This window comes from Mesoplodon bidens (genome assembly GCF_964165515.1).
Source record: "Mesoplodon bidens genome assembly, chromosome: 6".
In the NCBI taxonomy this organism is placed as follows: Eukaryota; Metazoa; Chordata; class Mammalia; order Artiodactyla; family Ziphiidae; genus Mesoplodon; species Mesoplodon bidens.
In genome coordinates this window covers 93,343,520-93,349,814 of record NC_138162.1, presented here as the reverse complement: position 1 = coordinate 93,349,814, position 6,295 = coordinate 93,343,520, and positions in this window count along the sequence as shown.

The following is a 6,295-nucleotide window of genomic DNA, read 5'->3' as shown; positions in this document are numbered from 1 at the left end:
GGAGACCCCAAACACAGTAACATAAGCAAAATGAGAAGACAGAAAAACACACAGCAGGAGAAGGAGCAAGATAAAAACCCACCAGATCTAACAAATGAAGAGGTAATAGGCAGTCTACCTGAAAAAGAATTCAGAATAATGATGGTAAAGATGATCCAAGATTCTATTTCCCAGATCCAAAATCTTGGAAATAGAATAGACAAAATGCAAGAAACAGTTAACAAGGACCTAGAAGAACTAAAGATGAATCAAGCATCAATTAAAAACACAATACATGAAATAAAAAATACTCTAGATGGGATCAATAGCAGAATAACTGAGGCAGAAGAACGGATAAGTGAGGTGGAAGATAAAATAGTGGAAATAACTGCTGCAGAGCAAAATAAAGAAAAAAGACTGAAAAGAACAGAGGAGAGTCTCAGAGACCTCTGGGACAACATTAAACGCACCAACATTCGAATTATAGGGGTTCCAGAAGAAGAAGAGAAAAAGAAAGGGACTGAGAAAATATTTGAAGAGATTATAGTTGAAAACTTCCCTAATATGGGAAAGGAAATAGTTAATCAAGTCCAGGAGGCACAGAGAGTCCCATACAGAATAAATCCAAGGAGAAATATGCCAAGACACATATTAATCAAGCTGTCAAAAATTAAACACAAAGAAATCATATTAAAAGCAGCAAGGCAAAAACAACAAGTAACACACAAGGGAATCCCCATCAGGATAACAGCTGATCTCTCTGCAGAAACTCTACATGCCAGAAGGGAGTGACAGGACATAATTAAAGTGATGAAGGAGAAAAACCTGCAACCAAGATTACTCTACCCAGCAAGGATCTCATTCAGATTTGATGGAGAAATTAAAAACTTTACAGACAAGCAAAAGCTGAGAGAGTTCAGCACCACCAAACCAGCTTTACAACAAATGCTAAAGGAACTTCTCTAGGCAAGAAACACAACAGAAGTAAAAGACCTACAATAATGAACCCAAAACAATTAAGAAAATGGGAACAGGAACATACATATCGATAATTACCTTAAATGAAAATGGACTAAATGCTCCCACCAAAAGATACAGATTGGCTGAATGGATACAAAAACAAGACCCATATATATGCTGTCTACAAGAGACCCACTTCAGACCTAGAGACACATACAGACTGAAAGTAAGGGGATGGAAAAAGGTATTCCATGCAAATGGAAACCAAAAGAAAGCTGGAGTAGCAATTCTCATATCAGACAAAATAGACTTTAAAATAAAGACTACTAGAAGAGACAAAGAAGGACACTACATAATGATCAAGGGATCGATCCAAGAAGAAGATGTAACAATTGTAAATATTTATGCACCCAACATAGGAGCACCTCAATACATAAGGCAAATACTAGCAGCCATAAAAGGAGAAATCGACAGTAACACAATCATAGTAGGGGACTTTAACACCCCACTTTCACCAATGGACAGATCTTCCAAAATGAAAATAAATAAGGAAACACAAGCTTTAAATGATACATTAAACAAGATGGACTTAATTGATATTTATAGGACATTCCATCCAAAAACAACAGAATACACATTTTTCTCAAGTGCTCATGGAACATTCTCCAGGATAGATCATATCTTGGGTCACAAATCAAGCCTTGGTAAATTTAAGAAAATTGAAATTGTATCAAGTATCTTTTCCGACCACAATGCTATGAGACTAGATATCAATTACAGGAAAAGAGCTGTAAAAAATACAAACACATGGAGGCTAAACAATACACTACTTAATAACGAAGTGATCACTGAAGAAATCAAAGAGGAAATTAAAAAATACCTAGAAACAAATGACAATGGAGACACGACGACCCAAAACCTATGGGATGCAGCAAAAGCAGTTCTAAGAGGGAAGTTTATAGCAATACAATCCCACCTTAAGAAACAGGAAACATCACGAATAAACAACGTAACCTTGCACCTAAAGCAATTAGAGAAAGAAGAACAAAAACATCCCAAAGTTAGCAGAAGGAAAGAAATCATAAAAATCAGATCAGAAATAAATGAAAAAGAAATGAAGGAAACGATAGCAAAGATCAATAAAACTAAAAGCTGGTTCTTTGAGAAGATAAACAAAATTGACAAAGCATTAGCCAGACTCATCAAGAAAAAAAGGGAGAAGACTCAAATCAATAGAATTAGAAATGAAAAAGGAGAAGTAACAACTGACACTGCAGAAATACAAAAGATCATGAGAGATGACTATAAGCAACTCTATGCCCATAAAATGGACAACCTGGAAGAGATGGACAAATTCTTAGAAATGCACAACCTGCCAAGACTGAATCAGGAAGAAATAGAAAATATGAACAGACCAATCACAAGCACTGAAATTGAAACAGTGATAAAAAATCTTCCAACAAACAAAAGCCCAGGACCAGATGGCTTCACAGGCGAATTCTATCAAGCATTTAGAGAAGAGCTAACACCTATCCTTCTCAAACTCTTCTAAAGTATAGCAGAGGGAGGAACACTCCCAAACTCATTCTACGAGGCCACCATCACCTTGATACCAAAACCAGACAAGGATGTCACAAGGAAAGAAAACTACAGGCCAATATCACTGATGAACATAGATGCAAAAATCCACAACAAAATACTAGCAAACGGAATCCAACAGCACATTAAAAGGATCATACACCATGATCAAGTGGGGTTTATTCCAGGAATGCAAGGATTCTTCAATATACGCAAATCAATCAACATGTTCCACCATATTAACAAATTGAAGGAGAAAAACCATATGATCATCTCAATAGGTGCAGAGAAAGCTTTCGACAAAATTCAACACCCATTTGTGATAAAAACCCTGCAGAAAGTAGGCATAGAGGGAACTTTCCTCAACATAATAAAGGCCATATAGGACAAACCCACAGCCAGCATCGTCCTCAATGGTGAAAAACTGAAACCATTTCCACTAAGATCAGGAACAAGACAAGGTTGCCAACTCTCACCACTCTTATTCAACCTAGTTTTGGAAGTTTTAGCCACAGCAATCAGAGAAGAAAAGGAAATAAAAGGAATCCAAATTGGAAAAGAAGAAGTAAAGCTGTCACTGTTTGCAGATGACATGATACTATATATAGAGAATCCTAAAGATGCTACCAGAAAACTACTAGAGTTAATCAATGAATTTGGTAAAGTTGCAGGATACAAAATTAATGCACAGAAATCTCTGGCATTCCTATATACTAATGATGAAAAATCTGAAAGTGAAATCAAGGAAACACTTCCATTTACCATTGCAACAAAAAGAATAAAATATCTAGGAATAAACCTACCTAAGGAGACAAAAGACCTGTATGCAGAAAATTATAAGACACTGATGAAAGAAATTAAAGATGATACAAATAGATGGAGAGATGTACCATGTTCTTGGATTGGAAGAATCAACATTGTGAAAATGACTCTACTACCCACAGCAATCTACAGATTCAATGCAATCCCTATCAAACTACCACTGGCATTTTTCACAGAACTAGAACAAAAAATTTCACAATTTGTATGGAAACACAAAAGACCCCGAATAGCCAAAGCAATCTTGAGAACGAAAAATGGAGCTGGAGGAATCAGGCTCCCTGACTTCAGACTATACTACAAAGCTACAGTAATCAAGACAGGGTGGTACTGGCACAAAAACAGAAAGATAGATCAATGGAACAAGATAGAAAGCCCAGAGTTAAACCCACGGACATATGGTCACCTTATCTTTGATAAAGGAGGCAGGAATGTACAGTGGAGAAAGGACAGTCTCTTCAATAAGTGGTGCTGGGAAAACTGGATAGGGACATGTAAAAGTATGAGATTAGATCACTCCCTAACACCATACACAAAAATAAGCTCAAAATGGATTAAAGACCTAAATGTAAGGCCAGACACTATCAAACTCTTAGAGGAAAACATAGGCAGAACACTCTATGACATAAATCACAGCAAGATCCTTTTTGACCCACCTCCTAGAGAAATGGAAATAAAGACAAAAATAAACACATGGGACCTAATGAAACTTTAAAAGCTTTTGCACAGCAAAGGAAACCATAAAGAAGACCAAAAGACAACCCTCAGAATGGGAGAAAATATTTGCAAATGAAGCAACTGACAAAGGATTAATCTCCAAAATTTATAGGCAGCTCATGCAGCTCAATAACAAAAAAACAAACAACCCAATCCAAAAATGGGCAGAAGACTTAAATAGACATTTCTCCACAGAAGATATACAGACTGCCAACAAACACATGAAAGGATGCTCAACATCTTTACTCATTAGAGAAATGCAAATCAAAACTACAATGAGATATCATCTCACACCAGTCAGAATGGCCATCATCAAAAAATCTAGAAACAATAAATGCTGGAGAGGGTGTGGAAAAAAGGGAACACTCTTGCACTGCTGGTGGGAACGTGGATTGGTACAGCCGCTATGGAGAACGGTATGGAGGTTCCTTAAAAAACTACAAATAGAACTACCATATGACCCAGCAATCCCACTCCTGGGCATATACCCTGAGAAAACCATAATTCAAAAAGAGACATGTACCAAAATGTTCATAGCAGCTCTATTTACAATAGCCCGGAGATGGAAACAACCTAAGTGTCCATCATCGGATGAATGGATAAAGAAGATGTGGCACATATATACAATGGAATATTACTCAGCCATAAAAAGAAATGAAATTGAGCTATTTGTAATGAGGTGGATAGACGTAGAGTCTGTCATACAGAGTGAAGTAAGTCAGAAAGAGAAAGACAAATACTGTATGCTAACACATATATATGGAATTTAAGAAAAAAAAATGTCATGAAGAACATAGGGGTAAGACAGGAATAAAGACACAGACCTACTTGAGAATGGACTTGAGGATATGGGGAGGGGGAAGGGTAAGCTGTGACAAAGTGAAAGAGCGGCATGGACATATATACACTACCAAACGTAAGGTAGATAGCTAGTGGGAAGCAGCCGCATAGCACAGGGAGATCAGCTCGGTGCTTTGTGACCGCCTGGAGGGGTGGGATAGGGAGGGTGGGAGGGAGACGCAAAAGGGAGGGGATATGGAAACATATGTATATGTATAACTGATTAAATTTGTTATTAAAAAAAAAGTAAAAAAAAAAAAAAAAACCAAACTCACCTTTCTCCACCTGACTTCTATTACTAATTACCACACTATCTCTTCTTCAAAGGCACAGTTTTTAAAATAATTCTTGAAAATGTTTTTCTATATCTTGGCAATTGTGAATAATGCTTCAATGAACATGAGAGTGCAATCTTTTTGGGATCCTGATTTCAGTTCTCTTATACATATACACACACACACACACACACACACATATATATATACATATATATATATACATATATCCATTCAGAAGTGGGATTGCTAAATCATATGATAGTTCTATTTTTAATTATTCGAGAAGCCTCCATACTGTTTTCCATAGTGACTATATAGCATTTTGTATTCCCACCAACAGTGTACAAGAGATCCAATTTCTCCATATTCTCCCCAGTACTTGTTACCTCTGTATTTTTGAAACTAAGCATCCTAACAGGTGTGAGGTGATATCTCTTTTTGATTTTGATTTGCATTGCCCTGATGATTAGCGATGCTGAGTACCTTTTCATATACATTTTGGCCATTCATATGTGTTCTTTGGAAAATGTATATTCAAGTTCTTGGCCCATTTCTTAATCGAGTTATTTGGTTTATTTGCTACTTAGTTGTGGGAATTCCTTATAAATTTTGGATATTTACCTCTTACCAGATATATGATTTTCAAATATTTTCTCCCATTCCATTGGTTACCTTTCCATTCTGTTGGTTGTTTCCTTTGTTGTGCAGGACGTTTTTATTTTGATGTAGTTCTACTTGTCTATTTTTGCTTCTGTGGTCTGTGCTTTTAGTGTCATAGCCAATAAATCATTGCCAAGATCAATGTCAAGAATCTTTTCCCAAAATGTCCATCGACAGATGAATGGTTCAAAATATGTAGTATATATTTACAATGGAATATTTTCAACTTTAAAAGAAGAAGGAGGTTCTACCATTGTGGCAACAGGGATGAACCTGGAGGACAATATGCTAAATAAATAAGCCAGTCACAGAAGGACACATACAGCATAATTCCATTTATATGAGGTATCTAAAATAATCAGACTTCATGGAAGCGGAGAATAGAATGTTGGTTGCCAGGGGCTGGGGAAAGGGAGAAATGGGGAGCTCTTGTTCAGCAGGTATGAATTTTCAGTTATACAAGA